General features: G+C 41.2%; 1 protein-coding gene across 1 annotated transcript in view; it reads right to left on the reverse strand.

Annotated features, from left to right (window-relative positions):
- cadm1b (cell adhesion molecule 1b) overlaps nt 1–16,190 on the reverse strand; it is a 130,630-nt gene that overhangs the window by 38,992 nt on the left and 75,448 nt on the right. The gene's annotated exons all lie outside the window — the stretch shown is intronic.

The following is a 16,190-nucleotide window of genomic DNA, read 5'->3' on the forward strand; positions in this document are numbered from 1 at the left end:
CCTCCTTCCCCCCTTCACACACACACACACACACACACACACACACACCTCCTCCCCTGCCCTCTTCTGCACACCCATATCTACATTTTTTATATTTCACACACCATCTTTTATTATATTGACATTTCACACAGACTTTGGAGCATCTTTGCTCCGGCTGTGAGCAATGGGAGCTTCAGTGCCGAACGTACAGTATGTTGAAGTGACTGCTTGTCTCACTTGTCATTGCCGGCGTAATAAGGGTGTAAGGTATGACATATGTCCTTGTTATACTCCTTTGTGCATTTTCAATGTGTCAGCAATTCCCTGAGGACAAAGAAGTGTGAGTGACAAATCACACACGATGGGAAACAAATTTCTGAACATTGTCCAGGAGCCTGCTACAATATCTCAAGCATCTGTGCCTTTAAAACTTCCAAGTGCCACTCAAAACTTTATCTTTATTATGTGATAATTCAACATAATGAGGGCAATTCTGCTTCTACTAAAAGTGATTTGAACAAAAAGAGACCGCAAGTGAACGAGGTTGATAGCCAGACTCAAACTCGAGCTTGAGTGAGCACACCGTATGTGTCCCAGTCCAACCAGCCCTCAGGACAGCCCATAATGAGGCTTTTGAGCTGCTTTAATTGCCAGGTAATTATAATGTTGTAGCAACATTATGTAAATGACTCATTATCATCTTGTATGTGTAGTATATCTGACCTCGTTTTGTGTTACTTTGTCAAGAGTGTAACCCAGAAAAAATGTATCACCATAATACCGGGGCATCTCAGTGTTTAATCTTGTCAACAGGGAACTATATCTAAACAGAGAGACCTGTGATATAGTGTGGTGACACCTTCCCTAACCCTTCAGTATGATCCACTTCCTGCTGGTGGCCTCTGAAGAGGCTATAAATAGCAGTTGTGGTGTGTCTGCCATGCTCCCCTTCTCTCCTCTGTACCTGCAGCACATTAGGTAGAAGTTATGAGGTGCCAGCTCGACTGTGATTAGATGTCATGGCTGTCGCTCTGCTTAGACAGTGCTGATAGACAGATTTCTGGGGGAAGTGCGTGTGATGGCATTCGTGCGAGTGTAGCCGTTGCACCAATCTGTCAATCACTCGGGATGAGAGCAGGCAGGCCAACTGTCCTCCAAATAATGTCTGTCCTTGTCTCCTCACCTCTTCTCCTTTTCATCCGAATCTCATCCTCTTGTTCGGCACAACGAGCAGTGTTACGTTCAGAAATGGAAAAAGTGGAACATTTCCCGATTTCTACCTACAGTGATGTTGCGTTTCCTGCTGGAAACAAGCTCATTGTTGACATTTGAAAGGGCATATTCTTGCACTGCGTGTTTTCTATAAGAAGTAAGGCTCTAAGTGCTCTGGTATTCTGGCACCTGTGTTCAACCCATTGCCACCCCAATGAATCCATAATAATCTGCACTACTTTTTAGTCACAGAGGCAAACTAAGATCTCAGGAGACTGGATGTCTGTGTGGTAAGAGTGGCACATAGCCTCTCTGTCTCTCTCTCTATCGCTGCTGCTCAGTAAAAGCAGTGGGGTAACACTAATGAGGCAACATTTCTTCTCAGTACTAGTGTGATGCCTTTGAATTAATGTTTTTCCTTTCAGGTAAAACATTCCCTTGCTTATTTATGCTCATGATCTGCAGCGTGTTGCATGTCAACCTAGTGTGTGATCGCACTGCATAAGAGGACACAACAGAGTTGGATGCTGGAACTCTGTGTAGTTCCCCATAGAGATCCACGTTGGTTACCTTTGTGAGCGTGTGTGTATGTGTGTGAAGCATGTGTCTTACTGTGTGTAGCCCACTGTGTTTTCATTTAATTAGAAGGATTAGAGGTGGGCTTCAAACTTTTCTGTTCAAGAAAATCGGATGGAGAAGCGAGCTCCTGCAGAGTGGACCCAATAAACACGGGCGGCTTTTGAGGTCAGGATTTTCACAAAAGAAACTGATCAAAGAGTTTCAGCTGTCTGCGCAAAAAGAAGAAAAAAAAACTTGCCACCTTACGCCAGTCCTTGTCGTCAGCCATAGTCTTTTTCAAATCCATATTAAATACTACATACATTCCCTCCAGATACAGTATATGAAGGCTCTTTACTTTGCATGTGTGAACTGTGGAGATTTGACATAAACAATCCCAACTCAAGGTGTACTTCGCAGCATTTTCAACAGGAGCTTTCAACCATATCATGCAATGGCTAATCAAAATATCCATTTCCATGACAGCTTGGCAAAATCCCCAGTAGAGTTTAAATTATTATCTATTAATTGATCGACAGAAAATTATTTGATTTTGACAATTCTGATTCATAATTGTTTATGTATGGCAAAAATGCCCAAAAAAACCTTCTGAAATTTCTCCCTTCACTCAAATGTTTGTTTTTCCTACAGTTGGTTGTTTGAGCTTTATTGTGCAGAATGAAGTATGTGCAGAGTTTGACACTAGGAGGATGTTTTCACATTAATTTGTGGAACGCAGAAGGCTTCTCTGTACTAACTAAAAATCAGATTTCAAGGGGCGGGACTACGAGCATGATTCGTGACCTCACAAATAGCTTGTAAGTCAGTCCTGGTCGTGGTCCTATTCAAACTGAATACAGACCTATCAGTTAACTGAGAAAACAATCATCATATTAATTGATAATAAAAATATCATCATTTGTTGCAGCCCTACTCCAATTGCCGATAAAGATAGAACTGTGCAGTTGAAAGTTCTGCAAAAAGCTAGTAGGGGGATCTCGAAGAGAGGTCCTAAAAGTGCTATGGATGAAATCGTAGCAGCTACTGAGCTTGCATGTCAACAGATCCATCTCCATGATGACTGAGAAAAATCCATCCACCAACAAAGACACATTGAAAGCTCTGGAAAAAGCTAGTAAGTGGACCTTGAGCTGGGATTTCTTGAATCTCTCTATTCTTCAAAGTCAAAGAAAGTTTCATGTTTATTAGTGGAGACTTTTATTGTAACATTTATGCCTCTAAGCTTGTTTTGTGATACTGTAAAGACAACAGTTTTGTGCATTATTCAGTCATTTTGTTTCCTTTTATTTACATCCTTGACCCGCCTCTTTTATTATCAGCTCTCAGGTACATCTTAATCCAGCCTAACCTGTCAGTGAGATATCAGAAAACTCTCACCTGCAAACACTACAGGGAATACTCAGATTAATTCTCCCTAGAGTCGACTGAAACATATTAATCAGGTAGGCTTACAGCAGATGCAAAGCATGTTCCTGCTCGATAAACTGTAATAAAAAGGAGATTTTGCAAATATCCCAGCAGAGGAGGTTAATTGCTTACTGTTAATGGGATATGCTTTGTAAATGTCCAATCTATGGCCTGAATGTTTGTGTTGTACTCATCAAAAGCCAGGGCGACACGTGTAGCTGAAGACAGCTTTTACTGTGAGAGATTAAGGGATAATCCTTCAGAAATGCTAGCAGATAAAAAGCAGATGTATTGAATTTGCTGCCCTCCTTTACTCTTAGTAAAGTGTTATGGGCATCTGCAATTACACATCAATAACAATAGAGGCACGTTCTTATGAATAAGAAAAAATTAAAATTAAGCATCAGTAATGTATTTTAAAACAAATTTAAAAAAAAGGTTTTTAATCTCATTGGTGTACGTGACTGGGTCCTGTCACTCACAGCACACATGAAAATGCCTCTACTGCAAACAGCAACCAGACGCTTTAATGACAGCTCAGGTAGTGTTCGGCTCTCGCAGTCGTGTCAAGAAAAAAGGGAGCGCTAACACATTTCTGACTACTGTAGATGCCAGACTGCTGTTCCACACAGTTTCACATGACAGACACCTAGCTCTCCCTGTTACACAAATAAAAAAGGCATCAAAATGCAAAAAAAAAAAAAGTGGAATTAGAAAAGGCAGCCATTGCTTCAAATCACAGTGACACATCTATCAAAAGGTAATTTGACATAATGAAACAAGACCGTGTACTAGGCAGGATGCCTCAAATCAAAATAATATGAGGCATGAAGAGCATTATAGTAAAACACTATTAAGTCATGTTGATTGTGACAAATGCAGTAACTTCAGAGGTCTATAAATCACCAAGCAACTGGATTCGCTGGGAGGTACAATGATTTCCTTTTTCCTACTAGGCACAGTCATTCACTCTGTTATGTTAACAAGACTGGTTGACTGAAAATGGACTTAAGTGCAACAGCGGCAGTGTACTCTGCACCCAAAAAACATGCAGTGGAGAGAGCTTCCTCGCTTAAAGCCGAGGCAAAGCTTAACCTCTGGCAAAGTGACACATCACATCTCATTCAGATTGTCTATTTCGAGTGACACTGCATCTTTTGTGTTTTTCCCACTCGGAGGCAGCGAAGCCTCTTTTCAGCCCCTCTGTCTCAGTTTTTTTTTAAAGAAAGTTGCGGCAGGAGTGCCTTCGTTTGTTTCCACAGGAGAGAAACCGAAAGCTCTGATTCAACACGCAGCCCTGCCCGGATCAAAACACTCGCAGAACGATACGAATCAAAGCCCTCTCAAAGAGTCTTGAGGGAGGGATTTTTGCTATTCCAGAGACGCTGTAATGCCTCACCTATAGTATGGTCTCTTGCCAGGAAAACCCACATGAGCAGTGTTCACAAAAGCAATGGCATGTGTGTGTGTGTGTGTGTCTGTCAGCCAGCATATCTGCTTACTCACTATGAATGCAAGCGTTTCTGTGTGTATGCGTATGTGTGTGTGTATGTGCGAGGGGTAATTAGGACATTAGGAGAAGCTTCTGACAGGCTTGTCATCGCCACAGCCTGCCCAGTGGAAAGGAGGTGGTCAGAGGGGTAAGTGGGGGTCCGGCAGGGTCAAGAGACAGCTGCTGCACCACCACTCACTGTCTGGAAGCTCTCAGAGAATATTAAACCACCGGGGCCTCGGCCAAGACGCTCCCTCATTTATGGAATACACAAAGCTGTTAGAGGTAGGGAGTAATTTATTCCACTGATATAAAAGTGCTATTGTTTTTTTTTTTATCCTGAAATATGAGAACATAAACATAAAAAGACCAAAATAAATAGCAATGGCATTGAGGTAATTGAGGTTATTTTGTAAATCAGTGAATTTAGAACACAGTGATTGTTGTTCTCATTTTTACACTCACACTTCTTCTTTTTCATGATGATAAATCTGTGTGGTCTCAGGCCTCCTGTGTATCTGTCTCCGGCAGAGAGATGCTCTATTATTACAATATGAGACATATTAAATACATCCCCCAAGGCTGATGACCTTGGCGATGACATACCATTAATTGTAGAGATGGATTATTATCATCACAACAATAACATGGCTCCTTTTTCTGCTCCACTCTCCCTAACACCTGTGCCCATTCTCTGGCTGCCTCTGCTCATATACTCATAATCACATCTATCAGCCCAAAACGTTAACTGCATCCGGGGACGCTAAACACGTCCATTTGTTTGCAGTTGTAATGTCTTTTGTGCGCCTCAATCAGGCACCTGTCAGACACACACCTGCTACCTCCGTGCTAAGAGAAAAGGCAGAGGGAAGGCCTTTTGTTTCCTCACAGAGTTTATAATCAGCGCGTTGTTTCCAATCTTCTTCCACCATTTTTCAATTTCCCATTTCCCTTTTCTCAGTCAAATCACTGCTATCAATCAGGTGCATGTTTGAGAGAGGAGAGAGCAAGAGACTGTGTGTGTGTGTGTTAGAGAGGGGGAAGTTCCTTGATGGAACTATCTCCAGCCCTAGGCCTCATTAGTCAGAGACTGTAGGAGGAAATGTGTGTGTAAATGTGAGCGGGGGACTCGTGTGTGTGTGTGTGTGTGTGTGTGTGATAAAAATGAATACTGGTAGAGTGTGTCTGTCAATATGAGGCCATTTAACATTCCCCATTCCACCCGGATGATGCACAGCGGACATTATGCTCTCTATTTGAGTTCCTCTAAATGGATACTCAACCCAGTAAGTTCTATTATATTTTGCCCTTTCCCTCCACTGTGCTTACTGATATCGTGGCAGAAGATGACCTATAACGTTTCAAAACAATTTCTGTGCAGCCATGACAACATCTTCTCTGTATCAGCATGCCGTGCTGTGAAAACATCTCAGAAACCAATGCAGCTGACTGATGTGGCAGTCAATACGAATCAAACCAGCTGCATAGGCACAAGTCTTATTGATCTCATGTGACAAGAGGAGCACGCGGTGCATCGACAGCTTTGAAGAGCGTCAACTTACTCGCTTTGATAGTCTGTTTCACCGAACACACCAACAATTACAACAGAAGTAGCACAAAGTCCTCTGTTAACATTCATGAGGCACAAATTAGGCAACAAATACAAACAGTGAATAAAGGATGAGCAAACACAACGAGTCCAGATTATTGCCAACGTGGCAATATGCTCCGTGTTTTACTGAGTGTATTGATTATAAAAGAGATCTATTTGAAGTGGCCGTACAAAATGGCAACTATAGTAAATTCACAATGGCACGGTTATATACGGCTTCGCTGCTTTCATTTATTCACAGCTTGACATTTCCTCCCTTCCACAGAGTGTGCTCTAACTGTGTGCCAATGGCCACATCATTTAGACTGGACCCGCATGAATATTTAACATTAGTGCCTGGCTCGTAGCTCGCAGAAAATGAATTATTTTTAGTGGGCTTCGCAGAGGCACCGTGGAAAACCCTCACTCTGGTGATGAATCGCTGGAGAGTTTATGTTGTATTAAGCAGGCAAAACAAATGGCTATCAATCATTTGAAGCTTTTCATGCTTGCCAGCTACGCATCCCTTCCCCCTTTTTCAGAGATTCTGTTGGTTTTCAGAGGGATCAGCTGCCAGCCTTGAGTGTGTAAAAAAGGGTCAGCCTTGAGTTCAACAGTGTTTGTCGACAAGCTGGAAGAGGAAGACTCCGAACGTGTTACAGTGCAGCTTTAAGTAAATGTAAATGAAACTATAGAAACATGTAAAAAAAAAAAAAAGTTAATCTTATTATCTGTGATAAGAAACAATTTTCAGTGTATTATTAAACTGCAAACTGCATCTCATAAATTACATTGTGTGAATTCAGTTATCTCTAAGTCTAAAGTAAGGCTGCAACTTATAATTAATTCAATTATTATTTCTTGATGTCCTATTGTGTCAGTTTACAATTATATAAAACAGAACAACGCCAAATGTGGTGAAATCTTTGCCCATCAGTCAGAAATGGTCATTGCACCGTACTTACTGACCATGAATGTCCATCAACAGCTGATTTAGAGCTTGGTCAACCAAAGACAAGCTGTGTCAAAAAATCTGACATGTGAATATTACTACAGGCCACACTTACAAACCAAGAAAAAATGTCTTGGACATCAAATGAATGACAACACACTGGTGGGCTAGCATAACCACCACTGCAACATTCACCTCAAACTCAATCAGCTTCACAATCACCTCCTCTTCTTCTCAGGTGCTTCGCAGCTTACATCTGTTTTTACATCTGCACTGACTTATTACACATTCAGCGCTACATGTAAAACTCGTCAAAACTGATATTGTGCAGGCTGCCACAGATTGCAACCAAGACCCTGCTCACACAGCGTGACATATTGTGAACTTTTTGAGGTGACAAACTAAGGTAAAATAAAAACTGCAAGTACTTGCCTGGCACAGACATCCACAAAAAAATAAAGGAGCACAACCAGCCAATGCTCAAACTACAGAGGGGTATTTAAACTACCCAGCCTCTGCAATCCCACTAACCCAGCAGCAGGACAGTCAATACAAACACACACTGTGCAGCCAAACATTATCCAAACCCACAAAACTTCATTTCAAATTCTAGAACAGATCCTAAATTTTCGAAAAATACCAAATATGTCAGGCTGAATGATGCACAAGATTTCCCCATTTGAATGGATGGCACCAGTATTTCACTTCAGTGTAAATAACTATGCTTAAATGAAGATAGTTGGAACACAAGCTGATGAGGAATGTATGTCCCTATGATAGTGGTCAGAAACAGTGCGGAGAGGTTTTCCCACTTTAATTGTGTGGGGGAAATTAGTTCCTAGGATTGCAACCCCCCTCGGTCTCACCACTAATGAAAACATAACCTATAATATTGGGTATTCCATTTCTGCAATAGATTCCTCCTAAATGTTTACTGTTACACACAGGACCTTTAAGAAAACATGATGTTAAAAGCTTAACTAGGTTAAAAAGGTTTATGTTGTGTTTTTTTCATGTGCAATTAAGTATGATTCTGCACCTGTGTAACCTATTTTTCAAAGATTTAGGAGAAATGTGAAATGTTGTTTACAGCTCAATACCTGCTCATTCAGTAGTACATGTTGAGTCAGGTGTAAGGGAAGGGTTAAGGTTGATGTTTGAGTGAATCATCACTTAAAATGAAGTCTGCTTCGACAAAAAGGCCTGTTGAGTCTTTCCAGACCACCGCCAAGGGTCGTGGTACAAAGTAAATCCTGCAATAGTCTCCTGTATAAATGAAATTAAAAAACAAAAATGAAAGAAAAAAACTGCTCCTGCAAAATTAGGAGGGCTAAGAGATCAAATCTAAGAGTGCATAAAGGAGTAGTTCTTATAGATGATTAAATCAGCTCTTCATGCTTCCCCTACCTGCTTTGAGTAGCTTTATTTGATTGGCCACGTAATTACCTTAACATTGGTTAATTGCTGGTTAATTTACCTCTAGTAGCAATCACATAACCCTCTAGTCTGCCAATCAGTAATTTAAAAATCATGTATAAATTCAGTCAGGTAAAATACACACACACAAGCAAGTGCCCTAAACGCCGGCTTGACACCTCAGAGTTTACAGATTCTCGGATTACTTGACAGTTTCATTAAGACAGATTACCGTGACCCTGAAGTTTTAATCTTCCAGATAAAGTGAAGCTGTTTTTACACCCATCCTCAAGGATGCACTTCATTTCCAACAACATCCAACCCGAGATGAGATTTGGCCTCTCTCAAATACAATCTGAATTGCTTCAATTGATTAAACAGAAACTGGCGGGCTGAACAGAGCAGCAGCGGAGTACAAACCCGTCCACACAGCCACTGGCAACTGTGGACACAAGATTGAGGGTGAAGATATCTGTGAGTGGCCTGGCACCTGAGTCAGAGAGATAGTCCTGCTTACTTAGGAAGAAGGAAGGGGGGGGGGGGTCAAATTGGAGACAGGCTGGGTGGCTTTGCCTGTGTTTCCCCTTCAGGTTAATATTTTATGGAAGTGCGATACAGTTCAGATGACAGTGTGAGATGACTGAGAGTCAGCGTGCAGGCGGAAAGAGTTCAGCGATTTATTAGAAGGGAGGGAGTGCGGCACGATGGGAGAGTGAGGCTGAATCTGAGAAATGTGTTAGAAGCTGTTAATGTGAGGAGTCTGAAAATGACTAAAAGTTGGTGCTCGTACGTGTATGCGTGCACGTGTGTGTGTGTTTGTGTGTTGTGTTGAGTGAGTGCTATCTGCAACCCGAGCCCATGCTAAAGAAGAGGCACCGGCAGTACAGATGTATCTCTCTCTGAGCCCAACATGAAACACAGGAAACGGCCTCTTTGATCATTACCTACCTGTCAGTCTGCCCTCCACAGGGACTGCCTGTTATGACTGCTGATGTGCCGCACTGACAGGCCAGAAACACACATGCAAACTCAAACACATCGAGAAAAAAAAAGCGGCACTGCTATGAGTCTGACTGGTGTCGGCATTCAAACTCGTCCCCGAGGAAGTATAACCATGACGACCAACAGTGTGGGCAAAGCGCAGGTTTATTATTCTATATTTGGATTCCAATTAGCCTCAGTGACTGTGAGGCTTGCTGGGGTCCACATTCGCATTTGTACCGGGCAAACGGGCAATTGAGTCTCCACTCCCTGTGATTGTATGTTTGTTGAATGTGGGAGGAAACAAGCAGGAACCCATGTGATCAAAGGGAGACACATATCTAGAAGTATTGAGTCCAAAGCAAACAAGCTTTTCCGAGTTCATTTGTTTAACTTACTGTTCTACAGCAGATATGTGGTAGAAGACCTGCTGAGGAGATTTGTAGACAAACAGGACAACATGATGACTGCATATGGATAGGGCCAGCATTAGGAGGTGAATGCCAGCCCTTCCTTCTGTGACAACCACAACCATTGTGCCATCCAGTCAATAAACGTGCTCACTAGCTCAAAACACCAAACTAACATGTTACAACACCATCAGCTCATGTGCTCTGAAAGGTAAAATTACAGTTTTTGTCAAAGGAGTCCGGTTGCTTCTAAGAGAGAGATAAAATGGCTTGAGTTCTCCATCAGAAAGGCATGGCGGTATGGTATGGTAGGTGTGAACATTTTACAACATAATACAGTGTACGTTTTTTTTATCTGGTTAAAATGGGTTTTTCTGCAGCCCCCGTCCACAGTTCCCCCTGTCTGCTTCTCCAAAAAGGGGGAGTGCCAATTGCCATCTACTGTAGGTAATACACTGACTGAATACCTCATACAAAGCCACTTTAAAAAAACAGAACTAACCCTTTAAGCTGATAACCTTTGCCGATCCACCTTGCCAGGCTTCAAGCTGAAGGAACTATTGGCAGCTATGGCAGGAGCTCACGCTAGGTGTGTGTGCTCACTAAAAAACAACAGTGGTGGCTGTTAAGGAGGTTAGTGTAGATACTGCTATAGCATCAGTTATATCAGAACTACAGAGTATTTATTCATTGAAAGAAGAGCAAAGAACATTCTAAATTCTCACTTTTTACAATACCTGTTCATGACAAGTAAGGTTACATTTAGGAAATTTCTTGGTTATGGTAAATTAACTATGGTGTGGTTAGGGTTAGGGTTTAAAAACATGGTTGAGGTCAGAGAAAGATCGTCTGTGATACTGATGCAAACTCTGGTCTCCTGCATGAGTCTAGTGTCTAATACACTACACCTATTCACAACCTCACCCTCCAACTAAATGCAATCTGCCTCGCTACATAAAAGGCACCCTACTCCCTGCACTGACAGCAGAATGTTGGCACCGAACGTAAATTGTGAGCTGTAGATTCATCCAATATTGATGTAATTACTGGGGATACTGGGTTGGAAAATTTCCATTTAAAAAAAAAATCAACATCTAAAGCTCTTTCCAGAAATATTATCCTGCTTACTCTGGATAATCCAGAAAACACGCTGTCAACACTTTTCTTAGGGACTGTTTCTTCTGTGTAATTACTTCCAACGAAAACTGTTCAAATTGTTGAGTTTTAAGTATAACATTTAATCGCTGTGAGCGCCGTGAACAAACTTGTATCCACTTCCATTGTATTGGGGTAGAAGCAGAAATCTTTTAAAGTCAGCCATCTCAAAACTTGGGCAAATAATACTAAAACTAAACCACCAGGGGTAAATGAGAAAACACTTTTACCACTGCAAAGCCCAGTATCAGCGGGAAAACTGGCTTCAGCCTCCATCCTGTGCAGAGACCCGCTGGCTTTGACTAAAACTAACTTTGCAAACCAACTCCCAATGCAAGACTGTCTGAAAGTGTCCAGAAATACTGTAGCTCCATTGTCTGTGTTGCCTTTGAATGTATCTGCGAGTTAACAACTGCTGGTCACCATTTTTCAAGAGGAATCCATTAGTGGCTCAGTTTGCTATATAGCTTGTTAGGGGAATATCTGCACCTTTTTGATCAATCAACAGTTTCTAAATCCTCATTCCCTCTGTTGCTTTTGTTGCTTTTTCACCACGGTCCCTGTTGCTCTTGTTCTCTGATTTTTTTTCTGCCACTGCTTCCATAGGTTAGAGTTACCTCTTTAATCTTCATGTGCCCCCACTGGCACCGAATGTAAACAACTATAATGCAGTAGCAAGTATACACAAATTTATATGCAGAGCCGTGTTTGGCCGTGTTTTTATTTCAAGCAGGTTCGTTGTTAGTGTACCACCCACATGACTTAGGGTGGTCACATTTGGTTGCAGCAATTTACACAGTTTAAGTTGTAATGGCTTTTTCCACATCTTCCTCAGAAACAGCTACGACACCTCTGTAACTACTTTGGGGATACACTGTGCGACCACAGCCCCGATACCATTAGCATACATTGTACTGTCAATTTAAAGGTAATGTTTGCAGCTTATTCTAATGGGAATGAGTCAATTTGCTTTGAGAGTAGGTTGAGAATATAGGGACAGAAGAAACATGATGCTGTGTGGATTCAGGCAGAAACATTATATTGTGTACGCCAACTCTCCTGATGCAGTCTCCCATAATGTCATCTCTGTCGTGCTCCAGATCAGAGTGTCAGATCTTGCAGCACAACATCAAAGACTCCTCACCGATCAAGCGCACGCCAAGAAAACCAGAGGCCAACAGGCTGACAGACTCGCACATATTCACAGGAGCTTATTGCATCTGTACGGCTACACAGCCCACTGCATCTGCACCTTCAAGTCTCCAAACATGCTAATACGATCACATCACACAACACTGGCTTATCTCTGCCTGCACTTCTCACCTCAGATAAAGAAGATGTACATCTATTACTGCTTCAAATGCCCGTGTACATTTAGAACAATATTTAACACAAATACAACACAAATTCAAAGACATTATGCTAAATAAATAATGCAGTTTGTCATGCCATGCACAGTGGTAGAGGATATATGCAGCTTGTGGTTGGAAAATGGTTAGTGTTATTATCATACATTATTGTATTATAACTTCATTACAAATGGATGGATTGGTAAACAATGTTTGAATGTTGTACGTTACGTAATATAAAACTAACTAACTGTGTTTTCATTATGACAAGATGCTCGTTAAGGTTTTTAAAATTATGATTCTAATTATTTACTGAAACTGCGCTACAGTAGTTTTGTATACATCATTAATAATAATAATAATTCATTTTGTGGACTAGGGCTGCATACTGACATTTCTTCAATACTAGTGCAGATATGATACTTAGTTTCAGTACCAATTGCAAAATGTTTTTGGTTTTTTATGTTTTACTCTGAATGAATAATGTGATTTTCTTGGGCCGTCCTGGTGGCTCGGCCGGTGGAGCTGGTGCCCCATGTTCCAGGCCTGTGCTTGCTGCGTGTTGTCCCCTCTCTCACCCCCTTTCCTGACACTCTTCAGTTATCAGTATCAATTAAAGTAAAAATTTTAAATTTTAAATTCTTCAGAACTACAAAAGTTGTACAAGAACTTAAAATAGTTTCAAACTGTTAATCTAAGCTTTAGATACTTGCCTTTAACACTTGACAGTTTTCAATTCTCGGTGCTACAGACATTTCAGTCAGTACCAAAAAAAGCATGGGGGTTTGATAGCAAGCTCTGGGCTAAATGTTTGTTACCTGCCAGTGTCCAGAGAAATAACACTAAAATGACGGTTCTGATACTGACTGCTGCTAACAACAACAACAACAATCCAGTCGCTATTACCACGACACTAATAGTTATAATAAAAAATTGTGAATGTATGGTGTTGCACAGCTGTCCTTGCCGGAGGAGGCGATGAACACAGAAGAGACGATGATCATAGAGGAAATAAAAGGGAAAGAGTCGGCTAATCTATGGCACAACACCGCTGACACCTCGTAAGATTAGAGACGCCTCTCAGTCTAAATCAGTCCTCTATCTGCATGCTTAGTGCCATTACTCGCTTTGTGGGGTACTACCCTTAGGGGTGCATTGCCCACACAATGGTAGCTGCCAAGCTGCAGAGCGGGAACACACGCACACATGCATGGACTTCCACTCACACAGTCATGCTGAGAGAGATAGAGACGAATCGAATACGATTATTAACAAGGAAATTTTCAGGGAAATCTTTACAGAAAGCGTCTGAACGTTCCTGTGGGCTGCCAGCCACAGTGCTGGAAACAACCAAGCAAGTCATGAATCACTACTCAGGAGCTGCTTTTCTTTTTTAAATTTAAACGCAAACTATTATATCTTAGGTTCAACCATACTGCTAACACAGCAGCACAGACTGCTGGAGATTTGACCAGAAAAATGGCATTTGAGGGACTTTTTTGCACAAAACACAAAACACACGCTGGTGAGAGTGTGTGTTTTCCAGGAAGATCAGGGCTATGCATAGGGTATTGTTTGTTTTGGACAGACAAGAGACTGCCACTGGAATGCCAGAGTAAATACCCGGTTTTCAGCTCTCTGTGCTGCTGTTTAGGATCCAGAGCAACCGCAGGATCAGCATCAGAGAATATTTTCATCCCTCGGCTTACAGACCTACTGAACTGCAGCTCCACATCCGTTTCCTAGCCTTCCTGCTCTTAGCTGTGAGCCAGATTTGCTCCTTCAAAATAAAAAAGGGCCCCACAACTGCTCCTCACGTTTGATTTGTGCACAAGGTTGGAGGAAGCGCGGTTCATTGGCAAGTTCAGCTTGGGAGTTTTTGCTTCTTTTTTTTTTTTTTGTTGCAATATGAGAAAATTAATGAAGGAGTCTGTGCAGCTTGTTGTTGAGAGCAGTAAAATAAAATGACAAGAGGATATTTTTTTCTCTGTAACAATTCAATTCGAGTCAATTTAGTTCTTCTTGCAGCAAAAAACAATCAAATATAGTTCACCTTTCAAAACCGATCTGTTCAAATTTGCACCTTCCCACTCTGCTTTGTATTTAAGAGGTGCAGGGTACTTCAGCTGATTTTTTAAATTAAATTACCAGAGTCAATTTCAACAATGCAAAATACCTCACATACAACCTGGCAATAACACAGGCCTGTATAATGAGGTAAAATAAAGGCTAAATGAATCCAAATCAGAGGAGCCATGGGACTGGGGGAATATGCACTGTGAACAATTAGCTAGCTCATCCAGCATACGAATCAGCTCCTGGCACATTACGCGCATACTGTAAAGCTCATTACTGCTGCAAAACACACAATCAGTCGATCAAATTCAGTGACAGAGCGGTGAGCGAGCTCTGTCAAGATCCGCCTGTCATTCAACTCTTTAACCCGCTGCTGCACCCTAATCACCCAGCGCAGACACAACAACAGCCTCATGTTGTGTTTTAACAAGTCATGCTTCGCTATGTGCAGGACTTTTCCCAGACTTTTTTCGCTCTCTGATGGATGCTGACTGTTGTGATGCTTTCATCTCCTCATTCTAAAAAAAAAAAAAAAAGAATCCTTGAACGCAAACACCCATGGTTAAACATAAAAGGGCTGAGATATTTTAAAACTGACATCACTTCAAAGGGAGTGAACATATTCAAAGGGTATCACAGGAAGGAGATTCAAGCCTGCTAGTCACCTGTAATCCACTGCTAATACCTGGTCCCCACAACTGCATATTAACATTCACACGAGTCACACAGGTTGAATGTACAGATTCACGCGAGTGGTGGAGGAGGGATTCATTAATATTCAGCTGAACGCCGCCCCGATGTACAGCTGCAAGAGAATTTCTCACGTATTTCTGTAGTTGTAGCTACTTTGTCTGTATTGATTCAGCACGCCAAGAAGAAGGATCTACACGTATACACGGATTTTCTTGTGAATACATCAGTGTCATTACACATCAGCGGTTGTTTCATAGGACAACGATCCTGTTAGCTGGCATCTACCTCTCTTTTTTTTGCTTTTCTTCTGTGTCTCATTCTTTCATCACTTCAGCTCTTTGTCTCTGCCTCCACATTCTTTGAATTTGTTGCCTCAGTCAGTTGTGTTGAAAGGTGTAGCTTTAAAAAGAGAAACTACCTCTACTTCTAAATAAAGCGAGGAAGGAACTGTACCTTCAAAGGCTTCTTTTTTTTTAACCACAGATGAGAAGTTTAAAGTCTTTCAAAAGTTTAAGACAGCATTAAATCTTTGATGCAGCACAAACAAGCATTTAACAGAAGTCTGAAAGTGAAAATATCAGATATGTGGCATATCATCACACGCTATATAGCAAAATATATATATCACCAGTTTCTTTATGAGAGGTTTATAAGCTCTATGCTGGCATTGTTAATTATTCATAAGTCATTTACTGATCAGTTAACCACTGATAAGAACAAATTATATGTTGCCAGGTTGTTAAAAAAAACCTTTAGCTTGAACCTTTTCTTTTCCATTTAATAATATTAATATAAAATATTAATTACACTGCAGTAATATTTTTTGGCAATTCATTAATAAAGCCTGATTCATTTCTCACTATGTAATAAACCACTGAGTCTTTATATATATATA

The sequence above is a fragment of the Morone saxatilis genome, unplaced genomic scaffold (assembly GCF_004916995.1).
Source record: "Morone saxatilis isolate NCDOM2014 unplaced genomic scaffold, NCSU_SB_2.0 Contig8, whole genome shotgun sequence".
NCBI lineage: Eukaryota > Metazoa > Chordata > Actinopteri > Moronidae > Morone > Morone saxatilis.